This window comes from Spinacia oleracea, chromosome 4, assembly GCF_020520425.1.
Source record: "Spinacia oleracea cultivar Varoflay chromosome 4, BTI_SOV_V1, whole genome shotgun sequence".
NCBI classification, from domain to species: Eukaryota; Viridiplantae; Streptophyta; class Magnoliopsida; order Caryophyllales; family Amaranthaceae; genus Spinacia; species Spinacia oleracea.
This window is the reverse complement of record NC_079490.1, coordinates 108,037,056-108,061,561: the sequence shown is the minus strand read 5'-3', so window position 1 is coordinate 108,061,561 and position 24,506 is coordinate 108,037,056. Positions and strand designations below refer to the sequence as shown.

Sequence of the window (24,506 nt, the reverse complement as noted above, 5' to 3'; positions counted from 1 at the left end):
TTTGGTATATATATCTTTTAACGAAAAGTACTCATAGATTTATTTTGCATTTGTTTCTCAATATTTCCACTTTCATTTGTTGCCAACGATTTTTCATTCTATGCAAAACAGTGTATTAATGGATTTACTAATTGGATGAGTTTTATTTGTCCAAAAGCTGCAAACATGCATGGATAAATGAGACAATAAGAAAGCCAAAGCACACCCTCTTCTCAACTCTCTAAGGTTAATCCTCCTCTTTTATGAAGCCTAAACTGGTAGGAATTCTTTCTATTTTGAATAACAATTTCATAAGAGAATTTGAGAAAAAAGGTAAATCGAAATTAGTTACTTCGTATTTAAAATTTTAATTTTTTATTTATCCTAAATGTTTCAATTACTTTGTACCAAATATAAGCCCATGCAGTTGTTTTTCAATATATTCTTTAAAAATTTAAGATTAAATTTAAAATAGAAATCTATAAACATTATAATAAAAGAGAGAAAATTAATGTAGTGATGACAAATGTCAATCATTTATTTCCGTCTCTTTTAATTTAAATAATTAAACTTATAGCAAAATAAATAATATAGTTATTATACTTTTTTACCTAAAACCTTCTAAATATTTATGGTAATAAAATATAGGAGTATTTCTTATTAGTTAAAAGCAAGTAAATTAACTATTACAAGATTAAGAAATAATGAACTACTACTAAGAAATAACTATTATTCAACATCATTCCATGTATGTTATTTCTTTATAAAATATTCTTATTAGTGAAATTATTCCATAGTATTAATTATTATTCAACATCATTCAATTGTACAAGGGAATATAGACATTGGATGCAAAATTTATCAGTTTCAATAAATCACTAATTATTCATATCACACTATTCACAAAGTTTAAGTAATTAAATATTTCAATAAAAAAAATCCTCATCCAAATGATAACGTATACGGAATTTCATTACTAAAATATATTGTTAATTATATTCTCTTAACTTCTTTCTCTTATATTTTTTTTCTTTCCTAATTAATTAATCCATGTTGATGTTATTTTTTTTATCCATATCTTAATATTCTTTCGCCTAATTATTATTTTGTTAATAGTCAAACTTCGATAATATATTATCACCGTCATTGATAGTAATATTTTACTATTTTTAAAAAAAGTACCTAATTTCCTTTAATATGAGCATAACTCGAGTAATGTAATATGTATCTGCTAATCTACTACGTAGTTCCTCAATTTTAGATGTAACTCTTTGATTTTTACACTAGCTATCATATTCACAAACTATACTCTCTCTGCTTTTTTGTGATTACTAGTTGTTGGACAGTGCGCTAGCGCGCACGGTCCCCCAAGGTATAAAAAATCATATGGTAAAAAATATCGGCAAAAGACGGACAATTATGATGTTTTGGTTAATGCAATAAAGATGATAAATGAGAAATGTCGTGATAAAGTCGTATTTGCATATAGCAGACAAGCTTCTAAAACGCTCCTTTTTCTATTGAGATGCTTGCAACTTGTTTTGCACAAGTATCCTCTATCAAGCAAACCAATAATATCAGACTTGTTTGCTGGCTTATGTACTTGGATTCCAGCCACAAAAAACTGAACATGTTGAAACTCAGGTAGCAAGTAGACTCGCACTGTGCTACCATCACGAACCTGCTCCACAACACCTTGCAATGATCTTCCTTTGTTTTCATATGCAAAAGCCACTGCATCAAAATTATTGGTTGGATCCATAGCAGCAGCAGGCAAATTTTTGTTGGAAGCCTCTGAAGCTTCTGGAACCTGGCACCTAAAGAGGGGAAGAACAAATTTTAATCAAGTTTAACCTCATTGTATATCAATTCATGCACTCCATAATCACCTGACCATAAGAGCTTTATGTAGTTAAATGGATATATAATCAGAAACCGCAGCCAGATTGGTCAATAAGTATGAACATTCCATCACTTATTGTGAGGGGGTCGAAAAAGCACGAGGCTAATGCATGACCTCGTCCCTCGTGGGTGTGACGCTTCTTTTTTATTCAATCAAGTGTAATTGGATTTCTTGTGAGTTTACACCCAATTGACTAGTAATATAGGAGTCGCCATTCAGTTTTTAACAACAATGAGAAAAACTGACAAAACCCGGTTATCGTGACATAAAGGGAGTGCAATGATGTTTGACCACGACGACCGTAGGTTCCCTTGTGATCCCTGGTGTGGGGATCTCTCAACATACACCCGCAAGGTAGAGATTGAGGGTTCGGGGGACTGTAACTACCGAGAGGAGTACTTCGCTCGTCGATAACTCCAGAGGCAGGATATCCTTACTAGCTCAGCATAAATAATTGAAGGGACATGCGTTAACTGTTAAACTAATCTGAGTTGATTTTAGCAATATGCAACATATAATACTAGATCGATCGCGATTATCTGATTTAAATAGCATTAAGGGACCTAGCATGATAATCCAATTTCCCAAAAATATTATATTTGTTAGGCGTGATAGAACAATAAGATTTAGTTAGTTTAACAGTTCATAAAAAGGGAGGAAAGCAATTAAATCATCTAAAAGGGACACATTACGACGCACCCTTGAGAGGTGCGTCACGGTTCTCAGAAAACTAACCACTTTGACTTTGCTATTTCTCCTTTTTATTTAACGAATCTCAAATTATGGGACATGATACGTTCTGTTCGATTTATGGATCGATTGCGACAGAACGCGTGAACAATTTCGCAGCGTGAGGCTTAGGCTTAGGGGTTTAGAGTCAATACTCAGAATATAATTGTGTGTCCTTTTCACGTCGAATTTGGGGCTGTATTTATAGGGAAGAGTTTGTGGAAAGATAGAATTGCAGAGCCCTAATCCTCGAGGAATTAGGAAAAAACACGTCCCAGGTATTTTCAGCGCCCAGCTCTGGGCGTCAAAGATTTCGGCGCCCAGCTCTGGGCGTTGAAAATAGGATCCAGGCAATTTCAGCGCCCAGGGCTGGGCGTTGAACTTGCTGTTTGGGCCGTTTCTTTGTCAGATTCGGATTCCTAGAATCCGGAGTGTTTGAGACTTAATCGAGTCTTTTAGTGCGTATCAATTTCATGACGGAATGCGTCTGGGCCCGTTACGAACTCTAGGCTCGTTAGGATTTTAATTAATACGTAACTCTTATTTCCGAATCATATTAGGAATAGGATTCTCGCAGTTTTCTATCTCATTTAGGATTTATGTTGGAATGCAACACCTAATTCTGACAGGTTTCTATCTTTTATGACTTGCCACTTTTAACAGCTGCCCATTACGACAGTTACTATTTTTAGCAGGTTTCCATAAATAGCAGGTTTCGGGTGAAATGAAAAGGGGAATTGAGATTCGTTATTTTATAGGAGATGCGTTGTCAAGTGGAGATTTATGTTTTCATCATCGAACCTTCCCTTTCGGGAATGGGGACAAAAGTAGGTGTCTACAGTTAGCCCCCACTTTGACTGAGTCTTGGAGTAAGACGATGGTCAAAGTATTAGACGGAGTGCGTCGCACAAGCCATGGTGACCTGTTTTGGCGAGGGTCTCACGAGCCCCCGAGTGATAACATTTGACTTAAGGGTCATCACTTGAAGTGTCGACATATCCCTCACGTGTCATTGGGATTTGTCAACGGATAGTATAGAAACTCCCTCACTTTGTCATTGGAAGTATCTAAAGAGGCGTAGAAACTCCCTCACTTTGTCATTGGGAGTAGCTACAGATGTTTTCGAAATCAAAGCTATAAAGTGTAATTGGGCCTGGCCAAGCCAAATCACGAGGTAAATTTTTTTTTATGATTCTCATTTTCAGGGCTAGTTAAACAAGAAAACCCCCTTGTTTTTATGGGACGTAAAACGAAGGAAAATCCAGCACATCGCTCTTTTTGGAAAAAACGGAAAACCAATCCTTTTAATTTTTGGAAAAGGGAAAACCAGAAAAAGTTATCGCTGCAGCGAATAAGGACCTACGCGACTTGTGACGTAGACCCAGCCGGCCTAAAGATGGCGAGCCTGTCCGCTAAGGGTGGACGCCCCGTCCGAAAAAGTGGACGAATCTTGTTTTTGAATATTTGAAAATAAGGACCTACGCGGCTTGTGACGTAGACCCCGCCGGCTAAAGATGGCGAGCCTGTCCGCTAAGGGTGGACGCCCCGTCCGAAAAAGTGGACGAATCTTGTTTTTGAAATTTGAAAATAAGGACCTACGCGGCTTGTGACGTACACCCCGCCGGCTAAAGATGGCGAGCCTGTCCGCTAAGGGTGGACGCCCCGTCCGAAAAAGTGGACGAATCTTGTTTTTGAAATTTGAAAATAATGACCTACGCGGCTTGTGACGTAGACCCCGCCGGCTAAAGATGGCGAGCCTGTTTCATTTTGAATTTTGAAAACTTCATTTTTGGAAAACTGAGGACCTGCGTGGCTAGTGACACAGACCCCGCCTGCTGAAGGTGGGCGAGCCCTGTCCGCTAAGGGTGGACATCCCTGAATTCGTTTTTTCGATTTGGGAACTCGAGTGGTTTGTGACGCGATCTTGCCAACTGAAGATGGGCAAGTTCCTATTTCTTTTGTTCTTTGTGATTTCTTTTGAGAATTTCTTTTTATTCATTCTTGTAGGAGCGAATTCTTTCGAGGGATGCTCGGATTTAGTTGCAACCTGAATGTGGGTTGACAACGTGCTTAGACGGTCCATTGTCTTGTGGTCATCTTCTTTCATGGTTTTGAGCTAGTCTTTATGGCTCAATTTTGCCATTACCTGGGTCCTTGATTGGGGGACCATGTATAAGTATCAACGGCGACCTTTGTCTTGAGGTCGTAAACCGGTTCTTTCTCTTTTGAGATTATCCAAACACGGGACTTTGTACAGTGTAGTCTGGGAATATTGTTTTAACTTTGCATACTTATTTTTTGAAATATATATTTTCTTTCGAGCCCCCAAGCGTTCGTGCTTGACGGTCATTTCTTGTAAAAGAGGTTCCTTGGGGATACGCATTTTGTAATGTCCTTGATCGTGTTTTGGGATCGTGCTCGTAAGTGCGAGCGATCTTTGTAGTGGTGTGCTACTCTTAACAAAGCCGTGAGGTGCGACTTTTAGTAAAGAAATCGGCAATTTTCGAGTCGAACGGATACAACAGGGCCCTATAGAAGTCAGGGGCCCTTTTTGGGTCTGGGATCATTTTCGGCGCCCATGCCTGGGCGTTAGAGATTTCGGCGCCCAGCGCTGGGCGCTGAAAATACTTTCTGGCGAGGTTTCTTGATGACACAGTTGGCCTCTTGTTCGTTCGTTTATTTCACTTGGAAGTTCTATGTATTCTTTTTCTTTTGTTTTTTTCTTTATTTTAGAACGTGATGATTTTCTCGAGAAGCCGTAGCTGATTGGTGAACTACGGTGCCTGTCGCTTTGGGGCGATTATTTTAAGGAACTGTTGCTCTTAAGGCGTACAATTATTGCGATAGTTGGGCGAGTCTATATGGCCCGAGGAACATACCTTGAGGCGTAAGACTTTGACCACTCTTGTTGTTGTATATTTTCCCTTTTGAACGCGTTCGTGAATGTTCGATACTTAGAATGATGATATGTATGTGCGAACGAGCGTTCATAGAATGGCCGTTGTGTGCAGTCCATTAATCAGTTTGCTTGAATCATTTTTTTTGAGCACTGACTGATTTTGAATAGTTTGCTTAGAAGCTTGATAGGGTTCAGGCCCATTTACGAGGTGGGCTCAAACATCGTGCCCTTTTGATTGTTCAAAAATTTGCTTCGAGATTTTTATTTTGCTATGGTTGTTTCGTAGCTTGGAGCCCCCAAGTATGCATGTTGGGATGCTTCCTTTTGGCGTACGATTTTTTTAGGTTCTTTCGAGAAAGATGCCTTGGGGTTTCGCTCGTGTAGGTGCGAGCTATCCCTTCCGTGGTAGGTAATGTTTTGCTACCTTTAATCCTTAATGTAGAAGTCGCGTGGCTTGCATTTGGGCCATAAGTAGTCTTTGCCTCTTACTCTTGGTCGTTCTTGCATTAGTGCAATGTGCCTTACTTTTTTAGACTTGTAATGTGGGATGGTTGAACTTATGGTGCAACGTAGGCTTGTGTGGCCTAACGACGTGTCTTAGAACATTCCTCCAAGTGTTGGGATATCATTATTATTTTTTGCATTGGAGTACTTTATCACGCCTTACTTCGTTCAATGCGAGTATTCATAGATGTTTATTTTTTATTTTTTATACCTGGGCAAAACTTGGCTAGCAGAAAGATTCAGCGCCCAGGCTGGGGCGTTAAAGATATCGGCCCCCAGCTCTGGGCGTTGAAAATTATCTCTGGGTATATTTTGACAGTTCTTATCCTTGATTTTTCTTTCGCTTTTGCTTTGGAACGACGTAGACTGTGTAACGGGCGCTTATAGGACGAGCGTTAGGTGCAGTAGTTTGATCGGAGTTTTGGTGACTCGCGATTTTCAGTTACCCTTGTTAGTGGGGTGACTTTATATATTCTAAGTGGTTCTTAGAATTTGGGAAGGGTTGTAGCCATTCTAAGGTTCTTTTACACGATTAAAGCTTAGGATTGTGCCCCTATGATGTATGTATAGCATTAGCGTCGAGAATTTGCGATAAAATCGTCATTTCGAGCATTCTTAGAGTGTTTTTCTCAAGCCCCCAACTGTAGCTACGGGATTGGCTTGGTGCTATAATGCCTTGCATACGTTTTTATGCATTCATGGTGACACGGATCATGAATAGTTTGAACCAGACTCGTTTAGTGCGAGGTATGTTCGAGTAGTGATTTTGCTACTTCTCTTGTAAATGTCGTATTGTGCGATATTGCCATGGTCAAGGTAGTCACATGTTGTAGTATGCCTTGGCCAAAAGCTAGGTGCCTTTCTTTGAAGGAAATAATGCCCTTGGTCCAAGTATGCATTCTATGATAAGTCTAATAAATGCGGTTCAGTATTAATTAACAAGTTAATAATTCAGTGAGATCAAGTGAGCTGAATGCCTAGCTAGAGACCGCTTCAGTTCAAGTGGAATTAATGATATTAATCCACAGCTTACTCTTGACTGAACCCGTAGGGTCACACAAATAGTACGTAAACGGATCAAGTATTTAATGGCATTAAATACTCTATCTATGGATATTCGGAACCGACGGATCTTGGTTTCAGTGGGAGCTGAGATCGTCACAGGCAAGAAATGAATACTCCGGAAACGATGATATTACCGGAAAAGGAAATATGGATCGTATCGGAAATATAAATATTATCCAAGTCGTAGATGTTGCCGGAAACGGAAACATGGTACGTATCGGAAAATATTATCGGAAATGGAAATATTACCAGAATCGGAAATATTGCCGGAAACGGAAATATTGTCAGAATCGGAAATATTACCGGAATCGGAAAATAATTCCGGAAACGGAAATATTAAATATTTGTTCGAAACGGAAATTAATTCCGGAATCGGAAATATTAAATATTGTTCGTATCGGAAATGAATTCCGGAATCGGAAAATTTAATCGGAAGCGCATCGTACGAATAAGCATCGGCGAGGCCTGCCGGACGAGGCCCAGCACGAAGCCAGGCCATCGCCCAGCAAGCCAAGCGCGCCGCACAAAACAGCCACGCCAGGCCCAGCGCAAGGCCAGGCCCAGCAGGCTGCGCAGCGCGCAGCGCGCGCGGGCGCTGCGTGGGCTGCTGCTCGCGCGCACGCATGGGGGCCCATCGTGGCTGCCGTGCGTGTGTGTGTGCAAGTGTTTGTGTTCGTGCACGTTTCCTAAAACATGCAGAGTTCGGTTAATGATTAAATTCCTAATTCTATTTGATAAATTAATTAAATTAGAGTTCTTGTAGGATTCTAGGTTTAATTAATTTGTATCTGAATAGGATTTCGATTCCCTTTCCATACCCCTATAAATATGAGGCTAGGGCTCACAATTTATAACGAGTTTTCAAAGTATTCAAAGTGAGTTTTTGAGAGAAAATTCAAACACACATCTTGCTCAAATTGCCGAAATTTTCTAGTACCTTAAGGGCGATTCTAGTTGGTCAATCTTAAGGCGGATCCGGACGTGCTGTGGACTATCTACGGAGGGACGACACTTGGAGTCCTAAAGACTTGTTCTTGTTCGGTTCGGGCGCAGCTAGGGAGGGCACGCAACAAAGAGTATGCATCTAAATTATGCTATATGATTATGTGTAAATAATATGTTGTCCTGGGTTAATGGTTGTTTCCGCATGATCTATGTAATGTCATATGTATCATAACCTAACAGTGGTATCACGAGCCCCTTATTATTTTCATAATCTAAATTGCATGAACATGGTTAAATATTACAAATTTGCAAGAATTAAAAGGGGTGATTAATTTTCGTAATTGTTAATTAATTGCAAATTGCGTTTATTTAATTATACGTACGCAGTTTTTCGGTAGTTTCTTCGTTACTCATCCGAATTGAGTGTTTTTTGTGTCAATTCCGCATGTAAAAGGCATTCTAAAATTTTGACAAAAAAAGTATTTTTCTGCCGAACCCAGAATTCTCAAATTCGAAGCCTAACTATGACTTTTCGAAGGTTTTAGTTTTTCGAATGCAAAATTTCGTAAATTTAAGATGTTAAAAATAAATATTTGCGATTTTTGTTGATAAATCTTAAATTTTTGATTGACCTACTGCATATGTTTAACAAGTTTAAATGCCTAGTCTTGTTAATTATGCAATCTAATTTGTAATTATGATTAATTTGTTGAAAATTAGAATAATTTAGAATTAATTTGATTTTCATAATTAATTGTAATTTAATTAGAAACCTATGATTAAAAACCACCATAAAAATTGTAAATTTATGATAAATTTTAAATTTTTATGACCTAGACTTGAATCCATAACAATCGGAAATCAATTGGATAATAAATTTTCGATTTTTCGCCCTAAAATTATGAAATTAATATTATTTATTAATTTGTCATTAATTTTATAAATTTTAAATTTTTTATGCGATTCGTTCATATAACTTGCACGCACAAAGCAATGGACGCTTCGTGTTACCCTTAAGGGGTGTTGTATAATGCGGGCATGCGACGACGAGCAAGGGAGCTCGTCGCCCGTGCGGCACGAATGCAATGAGCAAGGGCGTAGTGCACGAGCACAAGGCAGCAGCCCTGCCTTGTGTCGTGTGCCACGAGCAATGGACGAATGGGCATGGGCGAAGGGCGAGCCAAGGCAGTCGCGTGTGGGCAGCAAGCGAGCTGCGCCACAACGCGCGCTGCCTCGCACAAGAGCGCGCAGGCTCGCGCGCAACGAGCGCAAGCTCGCGTGCCACGAGCGCTGCGCCCAGCATTGCTCGCGCGCACAGCGAGCGATGTCGCGCGCCCAGCGAGCGATGGCTCGCGCGCCCAGCGAGCGATGGCTCGCGCGCCCAGCGAGCGATGTCGCGCGCCCAGCGAGCGATGTCGCGCGCCCAGCGAGCGATGTCGCGCGCCCAGCGAGCGATGGCTCGCGCGCCCAGCGAGCGATGTCGCGCGCCCAGCGAGCGATGTCGCGCGCCCAGCGAGCGATGTCGCGCGCCCAGCGAGCGATGTCGCGCGCGCACTGCGAGCGATAGCTCGCGTGCGATGAGCGCTGGCGCGCGCAGCGAGCACCAATGCGTGCGGAGGCTTGCGATGGGGATGCAGCAGCTATGCGACGAGCGCATGGGCTGCGCGCACATGGCCAGCAATGGCTGTGTGCGTGAGGCCCATGGGCGTGCAACGCGTAGGGTGTTTGCGTTACGATTAAAGATCGTTTTGAATGTTTAATTTGAAAATTCCAGTTCAAGTAATTTTAATTAATTTTAAAATTAATAATTTAAATTATTTTCTTGGATTTTAATTTTGAATATTGTAATTATAATAAATGTTATTTATTCTAATTATTTTACTAAAATTAAAATCATGAATTAATTTAAATACGACTGAAATTAAATTAAACTTTTTGGATTCAATTATAAATTTATATGAGCTTTAAATTTTAATTAAATTTGTATGTTTCCGGTTAGACTAGAAATACATTTTTATGTTTAAAATTAGTAAAGCATATGAATTTATTGGTTTAAGTGGGAGCGTATTTTAGTCATGAACTCTTGATTAGGTCTACAAATCCTTAAGGTTAAAACAACTTGATTAGAATAAATAAGGACTGAATAATTGGTAGATTATTGGTGCCCTTGATTAATTGCTGCAAATGTTTACGTGATGCATAATGTGTTTTACTAACCAGCTATGTGGGCCATTCATGATAATGAATGGGTGAATGGTATATATTGTATATGTACTGTTTTGCAGGTTATGAAGTGACTAGTATGGCCCAAATAGGATAGAAAATATGGTCTGCGTACCATTAATTTGAATGTAATTGGTCTAAAGTACCAAAGTTGTTTTTCAATTAAAATATGGTCTGCGTACCATCAAATAGTTGTAATTAGTTATAGCTTATCCTATTTGAAGAAAATGGTGCCTGCCACGGAGATTTTCAAGACGGACTTTGAAGTCAAAGCTTCAAGATGAAGTCGGGCCATACTAGATCACAAATATCTTATGCATGTTTTAAGTTATTTATTGCTTTTAAATATGTCTTAAAATGCATGAGATCAAAAGCTTGATTATGTTGCATGATTAAGGATTTTAGTTCACTTAAAATCTAACCAACATAGTAAGAGCCTTAAGTTCCAAACTTAAAAATTGAGTTATAAGGTGCCATGCCAAAATATACACTTGCTTGGATATCCTTTACATCAATCTAGTAATAGTTTTCGCTCAGCGAGGTGTTACTTATTGGTCCTAAAGGGGCAAGGTACACAAATAATTGTGAGTACATGTTAGTTTTGGTGAAACTCAACGATATAAGTAAGGAGTCCTTTTATGTCGTGGCAAAATCGATAGGTTTACCTAATAAGTTCTTAGACGTACCTATCAACCAAGAATAGTTTCTAGACTATTAGCAAAAGGTTTTTGCTTACCTAAGATGTTTTAGAATTAAGTCGACAAACTGTGCTTAATTCTTCAATGATTTTAGGATCTTGGAATCATTTTATTCACACCTGCCGGAACAATAAAATCGAATAAAATGCTAATAACTTGTTTGAATTGCATGGTTGCTTTAATTTCAAGTTATTATTCATGATAAATGTTTAGACTTTGCATGCTTCAATGTATGTTTTAATTATTGTTTATAATTAAATATCTTGCACTGCAGTAAATCCTTTTAGAAAGGTAACAGTAAATTTCCTCGATTGGTAGTGAATCCAAGAACGATTCACGGAAATGAGAGAAAATGAGCAATTTAAAATGTACGTTTCTTATATCGACTTTTATGGTTGTTTTCGAGAATCAAAATCGAATGGCAAACCGATTGGTGATTGTGAATTCAAAATACACTGTAGTTTTGAGATCATAAAGCATTGAGTTTAATACGCTCAGCTTTACCAATGGTTAACAACCTAATATCTTTGTCCATTTAATTCTCGAATGAGTCTAGTCCCTAGACATTCGAATAAATCGATGCTTAGAGAACTTTAGAAGCTTCTGGTAAGATCATCTAGTTGAAACAAAATATTCAACATAAATTAAAATGGTAAAGAACCTTGTTGGTGACATTAGACATGTCTAACAAAGTATAAAAGTCAACACTAAAGAATTCAATTCTTAAGATTATAAGAAAGGGTACAAGAAATAGGAAAACGAGGAACAAATGAAAGGAATTTACGATTCCGTTTCTACCTATAAATTTATGTTTAAAGAGAAGTGACCTAGCAATCAAACTTCCTTGGTATCATATGCCGCTTGAGTTTCTTACTTCGGTAATAACTCAAACAATGGAAGCTAGGATACACTAATGACCTACAAGTGGGAAATGAAGCATGGCAATGCTACATTAGTTGTAGGGTCATCTAGTTTGTTTTAAGTCCTTTCAAAGGGTGGAACTTAATGGCTATTTTGTTCCATAATCAACATACCTAAATTTCTGTTTTCAAACACAGAAAGACTCACATTCAAGAAAAACAAAAACAATGTTTGTTTGTTTATTTGAATGAAATGGTCAATTACAGGTTGAGTCAATATGCTTGATTAAAAACAAACAACTCTTTAAAGAACTTTACTAGGTTCAAATCAACCCCTTGATTTGAGTTCCACTAATCTTTGGCATTGTTGCTTAGACCATATCAACAAGTTAACATTCAAAAGCTCTATTTTGATGGACTTTTGAAAGTTGATTGATTTCTAGATCATTTTAAGACAACTAGTCTTACTTGTTGAAAGTAACAAAAGATATGAACTATTGTTAGAACGCCTAGACAATAGAGTTCAAAGCTAAAGAAAGATTTTATGACTTTATTATTTCACATGGATATGAGTGAATATAGGTTTATTTACTCAAAAGTGATATAAGTTGAATCTGTTTGGCTAGTTCAAAGATTCAGAAATATAAAATCCACTTGGCAAGAAATCATAAAGATCTAGGTTAGATCATGTTGATGATTACTTGAGACCAAATATGATCATCAATGATTGTGTGTTGTAATTTCACAATCTAGGTCCATAAGATATGGCATATCTTAGTTGGAATAATCGAAGTCAATTAGTACTTGATTCGATCAATGATGGATCATAAAGACTTTTCCTATAATTTCTAAAACAAAATGCTCAACTACCACCAAACTAAACCAAATTCGTCAAAGCTATTGAAAAGTAATTTCAGAATAACTTTTCATATCTAGAAAGTTGCTAAACTCAGTGGGAGCTTAGTGTTTGTTATTCAACAAACTAAGGCCCAAGTCTAGATATATGTTTCATTATGATTTATTCAAATGAGACACAAGGGTATTGTTTCTACCACGAATTTTTGAGAACATAATGTTTGTTTGCTCGAAATAATGTCCTTTTGGAGATTCGTTTCCAAAATGACAAGTGGGAGAAAATAGACCTCGAAAGTCTTCGAGGAAAACAACAAACATAAACGGACATTCCGGAGGCTTTTCGAAGTGCTTCAGAAAATCCGAACTTATTCTATAAGGACTTTACAAGTGGCTTTAAAGAATAGACATCTCTTAAAAGACTTTACAAGTGCTTCAAGGAGAACAGAATATTCAAAGGACTTTCAAATAGCTATTGATATTCTATTGTTTGATGTTCTATACCCTAGTAGGCATAGAGTTCAAGTCACTGGAACTATGAGATTCTTCTATTAGATAGTGAAGAAACATGGAGTTCAGGTCATTGAAGCTATGCGATTCTTCCATTAGATAGTGAAGAAACCTACAACTTGCAGTCAAACTATTATCATGTAGATTAATGAGTTTGTGACTTGTAAGAAAGCTATGACGAAACCCAGATTCCCTAAAATGGTTAGAGGCCATATATAGACTCAAATGTTTTAAATGGTTAGAGGCCATAAAACATACTCAATGTTTTGATGAAAAAATTGAAATTTTGTTGATTTGCAAGAATAGGTTCACACCTATTGGTTGCAAGTTTGTTTTAAGGATTAAATTCATCAAACATGGAATTGTGTTCACACACAAAGCTAGATTAGTTGCTAAAGGTTACAAGCAAATTCATGGCATGGATTGTGTTGAAACCTCATGCAAAATCGTAATGCTTAAGTCTATAATTCAAGCAATGATTGCATATTGGCAATTGGATGACAAAACGTATTCCTCAATCAAATGATGGAATATAATATGTACATGGTATGTCATAGAATTTGTGGATCCAAATAAATGCTTGAAAAGGAAAGCTAGCTTATAAAATCTAAGTACAGATTTAAGCAAGCAATTGGGAATGGGAACTGTATTTTAAGTGAAGCTAATAAGCATTTTAGTTTCATAAAATATACATGATTCTTATAGATGTATAAGAAGTTTAGTGGGAGTACTTAAAACTTATTTGGTCCTATGTGTATCACACACATATCTCTCTATTGTGAAATAACATTCAAATGCTAATGACTTAGATTTGAGATTATTCATCAATGACGGACCAAGGCGAAACTTAGTACATACTGGGTATTAAGATCTATTCACAAAGATCTTATGATATTGTTTTGGATTAAGTAAATGGCATTTACTAAATCAAACACGAAAGTCTCCATTGGAGATATTCGACCCATGTGAATAAATCTAAGTAAAGGATGTTTGAACTATGTATAAGCATTTACTAAGTTAAACATCAAAGGATCTAAATAAGATTCTTAACCTATATTATATGTCAAAGAATTTAGCTAGATTTAGTATCTACTGAAACTAGATGAGCTAAAGTTACATGAATAGAATTCAATTGGGAATTATTCTGCAAAAGAATTTATCATGTATGATATAATATGAGGATCGCCAAAAACGTATCGTATGACTTTAGGCATGACGAACATATACCAATCTCTATTGATCTAAGTGAAGATCAACTAGATTGAGATCAAGAATACTTATGGTACTTGAAAAAGGTACATAGGAATAGTTCTTGATTCAAGGAAATAAAGATATGCTAAATATTGATGCTACACGCAGAAACACTGGCAAAGGATCAAGCAAGACCCCTTTGGAGTTAACCATTGGCAAGGACGAGCTATAGAGCATCGTGTTTTGAAATGGCAACATGGATTGGAGACCATGAGGTGTTGCGTGGGAAATTAAATATTAATTTCTATGTTCTAAGATACAGATGGAAAGTCTTCCACATATCTGTGAACTGCTTGGATAAGTAAATCCAAACAAAGCATCACTAGCAACCTAAACAGTTGAAGTAAAAGTAATTATTGCCTAAGAAGCAATAAAACAGGGTTGTTTAAAGTTCTTCACTGAACTTGGGTAGATCACCTATCTGCTGGCTTGATGGTTCTTCATTGAAAAATGCGTAGAACCACTCTTGAAGCAAGAAAAACGTCTGCTAACTTGATGGTTCTTCATTGCAAAATGAGTAAAACCACCATCGAAGTAAGAAAGACTAGATCACATAATAAACAAACTCGAAAAGATCTTATCATCATATCTCAAAGAACATTCGATGAAAAGGATGTTAAGATTGGCAAAGCATGATAACTAAACCTATGCAACAAGTGAGAAGCAACACTCACGTTGTAGCACTGGAAATCAAGCATAGCTTTGAATTCCATGAATTGTTTTAGAAGATGGGTTTGAGGCCCATGGTTATAAAACATTGGGGTTGAACATTTATCATATATGAAATGTATTTTCATATTCCATTTAATCTTGGTTTAGTATTAAATGATGAGTCCCTTCAAATTTGACGATATATTCAAGATAGACTGTCAGGACCAGTCCTGTGACTAAGAAATGTCTATCAAGTGAACTTGAATGTCAAAGGTTGAAAATGGTCCCTAATCGGAGTTTTCTATAAAATTGGACGCATAGAAAACGTTAGACGATTAGAATGCAAGATGACTAGTAGTTCTGTTTCTTGAACTATGTGGACATGGCAATGTCATAATCATTTGCATAGATACTTACTTTGGGAAGACTAGTATCGGACAAGACCTATGAAACTTTACTGTAAGAGATGAAAATCTGTCATAAGTAAATTTCATTAAATTATTAGACACTAAATCCTCAATACCTGAGTGATTTGAGATTACTTGTTTGAGAACTGGTTGCTTTGACGTTGACCAACCGTCGCACCGTAAAAGGAGGCTATAAAGGCAACGCTCAGGTAATCACCTATCAAACGAAGTCTAATCTCAAGATCGCAAGATTGGGATTGTCCTCCCATAAATCGGGATGAGATGCTTAAAAGTTGTACAAGGCCACTCGGAGAGCTAGAAACTGTGAAATGCATGGCCGTGCTCGGATGAATCATAGGCTATGATTATCTGTTTATTTGATCAGTTGAACTCTGAAACCGAGGAACACCTCTGGACGTAATAAGGATGACAACTCTTACCTTATGTTCAAGAGCAAGCATCGAGCGACAAAGGAATTAGGAAATGCACACTTGTCCCTAAGGACAAGTGGGAGACTGAAGGAAATAATGCCCTTGGTCCAAGTATGCATTCTATGATAAGTCTAATAAATGCGGTTCAGTATTAATTAACAAGTTAATAATTCAGTGAGATCAAGTGAGCTGAATGCCTAGCTAGAGACCGCTTCAGTTCAAGTGGAATTAATGATATTAATCCACAGCTTACTCTTGACTGAACCCGTAGGGTCACACAAATAGTACGTAAACGGATCAAGTATTTAATGGCATTAAATACTCTATCTATGGATATTCGGAACCGACGGATCTTGGTTTCAGTGGGAGCTGAGATCGTCACAGGCAAGAAATGAATACTCCGGAAACGATGATATTACCGGAAAAGGAAATATGGATCGTATCGGAAATATAAATATTATCCAAGTCGTAGATGTTGCCGGAAACGGAAACATGGTACGTATCGGAAAATATTATCGGAAATGGAAATATTACCAGAATCGGAAATATTGTCGGAAACGGAAATATTGTCAGAATCGGAAATATTACCGGAATCGGAAAATAATTCCGGAAACGGAAATATTAAATATTTGTTCGAAACGGAAATTAATTCCGGAATCGGAAATATTAAATATTGTTCGTATCGGAAATGAATTCCGGAATCGGAAAATTTAATCGAAAGCGCATCGTACGAATAAGCATCGGACGAGGCCTGCCGGACGAGGCCCAGCACGAAGCCAGGCCATCGCCCAGCAAGCCAAGCGCGCCGCACAAAACAGCCACGCCAGGCCCAGCGCAAGGCCAGGCCCAGCAGGCTGCGCAGCGCGCAGCGCGCGCGGGCGCTGCGTGGGCTGCTGCTCGCGCGCACGCATGGGGGCCCATCGTGGCTGCCGTGCGTGTGTGTGTGCAAGTGTTTGTGTTCGTGCACGTTTCCTAAAACATGCAGAGTTCGGTTAATGATTAAATTCCTAATTCTATTTGATAAATTAATTAAATTAGAGTTCTTGTAGGATTCTAGGTTTAATTAATTTGTATCTGAATAGGATTTCGATTCCCTTTCCATACCCCTATAAATATGAGGCTAGGGCTCACAATTTATAACGAGTTTTCAAAGTATTCAAAGTGAGTTTTTGAGAGAAAATTCAAACACACATCTTGCTCAAATTGCCGAAATTTTCTAGTACCTTAAGGGCGATTCTAGTTGGTCAATCTTAAGGCGGATCCGGACGTGCTGTGGACTATCTACGGAGGGACGACACTTGGAGTCCTAAAGACTTGTTCTTGTTCGGTTCGGGCGCAGCTAGGGAGGGCACGCAACAAAGAGTATGCATCTAAATTATGCTATATGATTATGTGTAAATAATATGTTGTCCTGGGTTAATGGTTGTTTCCGCATGATCTATGTAATGTCATATGTATCATAACCTAACATTCTTTACCCATAATCATATTTAGAAATCTTTTTGACTCACTTGCAACATCGGGATAAACGCATACTTAGATTAAACCAACGACACTTTATTATGTTCGAGGAAGTCTTTGAAAATTATTTGAAAATTATTTAAAATCCGAATCCTACTGTGTACAATCCGAGGTGTCCTAAGTAAATTGACTTATAGAAGGGTTCGCACAGGATTACATGAGTGAATCAAAAATACTGTTACGATTTTTGGAATGCTGTCTAAGGATTTGCTGGAAGCCAGGGTGCAGGCGTCAATGATATTACTTGTGCCCGTTTGGCATATGCTTTAGGCTTTTAGGCCCACCTTTTCCAGAATTGCGAGAATATAAACCGTTTTCAAATCGACTTAGATTTACTTGGTGTATGTCTGCACAAAAGGTCAAGGTATACTTAGTTCTTTCCCTAGCTCTTTCATTTCAATTTTTAGCCCCCAATTGCTATTATGCCTTCCCATTAATGATACTTTTAGATTTCGATTTTAGATGCCCGTGTCATATGTCTGAGTAGGGTGAGCCTTGGTTAAGTGCCAAGTCCTATTGACAATGTCTGTTTTTTTTTTCAAAGGGGATTCACAAGCATTTGAATTACCATGAACGGGTGCCCTGAGTTCGAAGGAACGATGGGGCAATGTCGTAGAACAATCCTCTTTATTGCAAGCTTACTGCCCTTACTACTTGTTGGCGATCATGACTGTGTCTAGTGGTGAAAGAAGGTCTTTAAGTGAGCGACTATGTCTAGTGGTGAAAGAAAGTCTTTAAGTGAGTTAGTTCGCTTTAGGGAGGGTCAAGTCGAGTACTTTAGAGGTCATGGACGCTTGCGCTAGCCCCCATTCAATTGAGGCAAAGCGATCTTTTGAGTCTTGGCTAAGTGCCTAGGAGTGTGAGTGCTCCTTCTGGCAAGGGTACGTGCCCTTATTATTTTTCGATGTGTGCTCATTTTGGCATCTTGATGACTTGGATTCTTCCTTTGACTTAAATTTTTCTTTCGACTTGGGTTGCAAGTAATTAAATTTCAATAAGGGACTCTATTTCTTATTCTTGTTATTCTATAGGCTCTAACATTTTTGCAAATTGGTTGGACCGAATCATGGATTGCCTACGTATCCGCCTTAAATAGATTTAATTTGGAATCAGGTCTTGCGTAGTTCTTAGCCTAGAAAATGGTTTCTTAGAATGCCGATTTTAAATAAGTACGTTCTGAGGTGGAAACATATTATTTGAAACGGTGGAATAAGTGAAGTTTATTATTATTTTAATCTGCTGCCTTGCCGTAAGCCAAAAATTTGTAATTTGTTTTATATATTTTTTTTGAGTACATGTATTTTTTTTGGTGGTACGTATGTCTGAATACGTGTTGTACCCCTCCAAGTGTTCGTTATTTTTCCGTGCATGTGCGGATAAAATGACGAGCACTTCTGGACAAAATTTGGCGAGCATAGATATTCAGCGCCCAGACTGGGGCGTTAAAGATTTCAGCGCCCAGCTGTGGGCACTGAAAATTATTTCTGGGCGGATATTTTTTGGTGCGCTAAATGCTTCTTATTCTTTTTAGACTAACTTTTAAAGGCGCTTTGCAAAGTTTCTCTTTTATTATTTTTTTTTTTTTTTTTACGTTAAGCGTAGAATGTACTTTTCATTTGTCTTTTTTTTTTATTTGTGACTCAAGACGGCTTGAAAGATGGGTTGACTGAGATAGGGTAATTTGTGTAGGTATTGGTTAAGCATAAGGATTACATCTACTAGGATTCACATTTTACGGCCTCAGGCTAGTGTCACGAGTTTACATCAATCAAGGCCAATGAGTAGCATAGGGACGACTCAAGGGTATATCAACAGGACGTATCCAAACAAGTTATATGGTCATTATGCTAATGGTGGTGTAAGAGCAGGTTTGGACTTTGGAAATGATGGGCATGACGCACGTGTCAATGGCTGTGCGTGGTTTGCGGTTGATAACAAGTTCAAAAACAAGAGTTGAGGTAATGGTTTCTTGGGTTATGGCAATGAGAACATGGATGGGTTAAATGAGCTGAACAGGGACCCCAGAGCGAAGGCGTCTAAGAGCATAAGGATTGGAAAGGGTAGACATCGTAGAATTTTATGATTTGGATTGGTTGACTCAGTTCTTTTCCTTCGTTTACTTGGGTAAATTTCGCACTTTGGGAGGTACGGGCTAAGTATTTCATGGCTCGCTCTTTTCGCTCTCCCTTTTCTCTTTCTTTTTAAGTATTTCATGGCTTGCTCTTTTCGCTCTCCCTTTTCTCTTTCTATTTTTTTCTTTTTGCTTGGGATTTCTCCCCAACATAAATCCTTCAATTTTTTTTTATTTGGGCTAAAAGGTAGATGGTTGTGGTCTTTGAGTCACGAGGCGAGACTGAGTGAGCCTCGTTTGGTAGGCCTATAGTGGACCTTTTAAATTGTCTTACTTTGCAAGCGTATTTAGTCGTTTCTTAAAGTGTGCAAATAGCGTAGATTCAAAATGTTATTTTTACCTTATTGAATTTTAACGAAAGAATTACATCGAAAATAATTTTTTGCTTCTTTTCAGATTCCAGTTTCTGGGATTTAATTGGAAGTTGTGATTTAGACTCAAACTTTCATTAATCTTTCTGATTATAACCCGTGTATGAATACAAGGAGGTGGCCTAGACTCAAAATAATGACATGGCGTAAGCCTATAATACTTGACCAAGCGACTCTCAGACTTAGGCTAATTTGACCATAACTTTCGTTGGTTGACACTTTAGATTTTAACCCTTGGGTGTTCATTTGTCATGCGCCATTTTGCTTTAATGTTGGCAAGGTAGTTAGTTGGGGAGATCGAATTTTTATTTTTGCAAGACTAGAATCATTAGTGCAGCTTCTCTCTTAGTGTGTATTGCTTTACCCCAATGGTAGCCTTATGGCATACCGATTTGGGTATTTTCATGGTTCGTCATGTCGTATTCATGGAAAATCTTTTAGTCCGTACGTAGGAGCACTTCAAGGAGCGAGTGGCTCGAGAGGACTATGATAGTCGTGACCCAATGTGATTATAAGCCTTGGGGCCATTAATTTTTTCTTTGCCAATGGTATTAACACCTTAGGTTCATTTTGGGGGTTGTGCGACTATGGGGGAATGATTTCCAGAATGTGACCGTTTCCATTTTGCAAATACTTGAATTATATAATATGTTCTTTTTATTGGTGAGAGAGCATGGAGGCCGTAGACTCTTAGCAAGGGATGACAATTACATATGGGTGCTTATTGATTTAAATGTTAGGAAGGGAGACTCAATATGGTTTAACCTTTTGACTTGCAGAACGACACCAAGCATTAGGACCGATTCTATAGATAAGACAACTAAGACTTAGGATTTAGATTGTACTTCGGCATAGCCTAGTCTAGACTCGGATTTACTTATTTTTCATTTGAACATTATTTTTTTTTTCTTTGAAAACTTTATTCGAACATCATTTTTTGAATACTTTGCCCACGTGTCATTCAAGGTCATTTAATTAGCCTGTTCGGTTTTGGAACCGAACATTGTCGTCATAGGAGGCCTAACAACGACACAAAGAGTTATTTTATTTTTTACAAGTCGCTTTTAGAATTGACTGCCTTTTCATACGCCCTCGCAGTAATTTTTTTCGAAAAGTTTTTTTTTGCTACGTATATTTTTTTATGCGCGGGCACCGAGGCTGCTGTGCCTGACCAAAAGGCCAGGCAGCAACTTCAGCGCCCAGCGTAGGGCGTGAGAAATTCTGGCGCCAAGCCAGGGGCGTTGAAAATGCGTCCCTGGCTGGTTCACGTTTTCTGTTGGCGTCTTCTTTTGTTTTTGCGACTTTAATTTTGCGTGCTTGCCTTATAACGTCCTTTACGCGTTGTGCAGCGTTTGTGGGACTCGTTACGGCCATCCCGAGCATCGCTTATTTTTGTGGCGATCGTTCGGGCTTGCGGAACACGTATTTTGGTATAACTCTTTGGCCAATTGGTTCATGAATGTTTGGGCAATTTTTAAGGTCGTTGGTTTTCTAGCATTATTTGTCTAGCATTATTCGTACGCACAATCATAACATAGTCACATAGTTCGCTACACATAACTACATTACAAACATGGATTTGAAAATTAAATATGTCACGTAGTTTATGATAGGCTTCTATGGGTAGTATTTGCGCCTGGCTTGGTACCGCTTCTATCGTAGATCCAACACATGCCCCGGTCGCGGTAGTGTCTTCAACAGACGAATTTCGCCCAAGAGGCCAACCCGCAAGTGCAAGCCAAGGGGGCATGCAGGCGAGAGGGACCTAATGAGCGAGCGATTGGGTTCGGGATAGGTGTACTACCTGCACAAGTACCGAGTGGGAAACATGCGCGGCGTATGCACCCCCCTATTGGCGAAAAAAGGTATCCTTAGTCCCAACTCCCGAGGGAGCCGAGATTCGTTATGCTGTTCTGCCCGTTCACATTAATATGCTGATTTTCAGGTCGTCCCAACTTGATTGGGAAATAAACGCGGGGTAGGATCGTTTCACCCTTCGGCTATTTTGATTACCTACAAGCACGAGTATTTCCTTCACTATCCCCAGTGGAGTCGTCACTGTGAGGGGGTCGAAAAAGCACGAGGCTAATGCATGACCTCGTCCCTCGTGCGTGTGACGCTTCTTTTTTATTCAATCAAGTGTAATTGGATTTCCTATGAGTTTACACCCAATTGACTAGTAATATAGGAGTCGCCATTCAGTTTTTAACAACAATGAAAAAAACTGACAAAACCCGGTTATCGTGACATAAAGGGAGTGCAATTATGTTTGACCACGACGGTCGTAGGTTCCCTTGTGATCCCTGGTGTGGGTATCTCTCAACATACACCCACAAGGTAGAGAATGAGGGTTCGGAGGACTGTAACTACCGAGAGGAGTATTTCGCTCGTCGATAACTCCAGAGGCAGGATATCCTTACTAGCTCAGCATAAATAATTGAAGGGACATGCGTTAACTGTTAAACTAATCTGAGTTGATTTTAGCAATATGCAACATATAATACTAGATCGATCGCGATTATCTGATTTAAATAGCATTAAGGGACCTAGCATGATAATCCAATATCCCAAAAATATTATATTTGTTAGGCGTGATAGAACAATCAGATTTAGTTAGTTTAACAGTTCATAAAAAGGGCGAGGAAAGCAATTAAATCATCTAAAAGGGACACATTACGACGCACCCTTGAGAGGTGCGTCACGGTTCTCAGAAAACTAACCACTTTGACTTTGCTATTTCTCCTTTTTATTTAACGAATCTCAAATTATGGGACATGATACGTTCTGTTCGATTTATGGATCGATTGCGACAGAACGCGTGAACAATTTCGCAGCGTGAGGCTTAGGCTTAGGGTTTTAGAGTCAATACTCAGAATATAATTGTGTGTCCTTTTCACGTCGAATTTGGGGCTGTATTTATAGGGAAGAGTTTGTGGAAAGATAGAATTGCAGAGCCCTAATCCTCGAGGAAGTAGGAAAAAACACGTCCCAGGTATTTTCAGCGCCCTGCTCTGGGCATCAAAGATTTCGGCGCCCAGCTCTTGGCGTTGAAAATAGGATCCAGGCAATTTCAGCGCCCAGGGCTGGGCGTTAAAATTGCTGTTTGGGCCGTTTCTTTGTCAGATTCGGATTCCTAGAATCCGGAGTGTTTGAGACTTAATCGAGTCTTTTAGTGCGTATCAATTTCATGACGGAATGCGTCTAGGCCCGTTACGAACTCTAGGCTCGTTAGGATTTTAATTAATACGTAACTCTTATTTCCGAATCATATTAGGAATAGGATTCTCGCAGTTTTCTATCTCATTTAGATTTATGTTGGAATGCAACACCTAATTCTGACAGGTTTCTATCTTTTATGACTTGCCACTTTTAACAGCTGCCCATTACGGCAGTTACTATTTTTAGCAGGTTTCAGGTGAAATGAAAAGGGGAATTGAGATTCGTTATTTTATAGGAGATGCGTTGTCAAATGGAGATTTATGTTTTCATCATCGAACCTTCCCTTTCGGGAATGGGGACAAAAGTAGGTGTCTACACTTATCACAATGAAGAAAAGTAGAAGTATAAGCACCTGCAAGCGAAGTGATTACCTCAGACATAAAATTCTTCATGCAAGTCATCACTTGTTGGCAAGCCCATTTCTGCCTTTGGTCAAACTACATGACAGAAACATAATTCATCACTATCATCTAACAATACCGTTGTAGAATGAAATCCTTCACATTACATGCAAGGAACCACTTCAACTCCTAGATTTTACGGACACCAATATAAATTTCAGAAGCATCGAAAGAAAGTATAAGACAAGTCTCACCATCATCTTCTCCACAATGGACCTTGTTTCAGAATCCAAGTCGGAGAGCTTTCTGCTTCCAAGTTCAACTTTCTATGTGTCAATTTCAGGCTCCCCTTTTACCAGAGAGGCCTCCACCATTCCATTTGATCATGATTTCTTAGCAAAATGGAGATGGACTCATGATCCTATGATGAAAAGCAAGAAGAAGTGTCAGAAATATAACATCCAATTAACAATTTGAGACTACTTTCAAAACATTGTGTTGTCTGGCGCAATGTGCCTGCTAGGGTGTGCATGTGTATTTATGAATGTACTTTATCCCCCACCAACAACTTAGGCAAAAGGGTAACTCTTACATCTACCTGGTGACAGTAAGCCTTAAACTCTCAACCCTCAGATTCAATTTGGGGACTACACCAGTACCTTCTACAATTCATAAAAGGAAGTTCAGGACAAACAAGGCCAACTTTTAATATAAATTTAGACGATTTTGCAGCGAAAGCTAATGTATGCATTAATGCCAATATCTATGAGTTTCATTATTTCCCTCACATTTTATTTATGTTGTGAGACTTGTTAAATTATCTAGTTGGGGTCCATTAGTAACTTGGTGTTATTACCATTATAATTATTACCTAGTTAAACCTACTCATTGTATTAGAATATGGATACCCAATAAAAATAATAATCCTACGTAATTCGTAACTTCATCAACTCCTAATAATTAAGAACTAGTGTGTGGCCCGGGCGATGCCCCGGTTGCTACATTTAATACTTAAG

General features: G+C 38.5%; 1 long non-coding RNA gene across 1 annotated transcript; it reads right to left on the bottom strand.

Annotated features, from left to right (window-relative positions):
• Window positions 1-1,280: 1,280 nt before the first annotated feature.
• On the bottom strand, window positions 1,281-24,081 carry LOC130459431 (uncharacterized). Its single transcript, XR_008918823.1, has 3 exons — window positions 23,745-24,081; window positions 23,521-23,586; window positions 1,281-1,796 (listed from the first exon to the last, which is right to left on the bottom strand). It is a non-coding gene; the product is annotated as an uncharacterized lncRNA (long non-coding RNA).
• Between the last annotated feature and the right edge of the window lie 425 nt (window positions 24,082-24,506).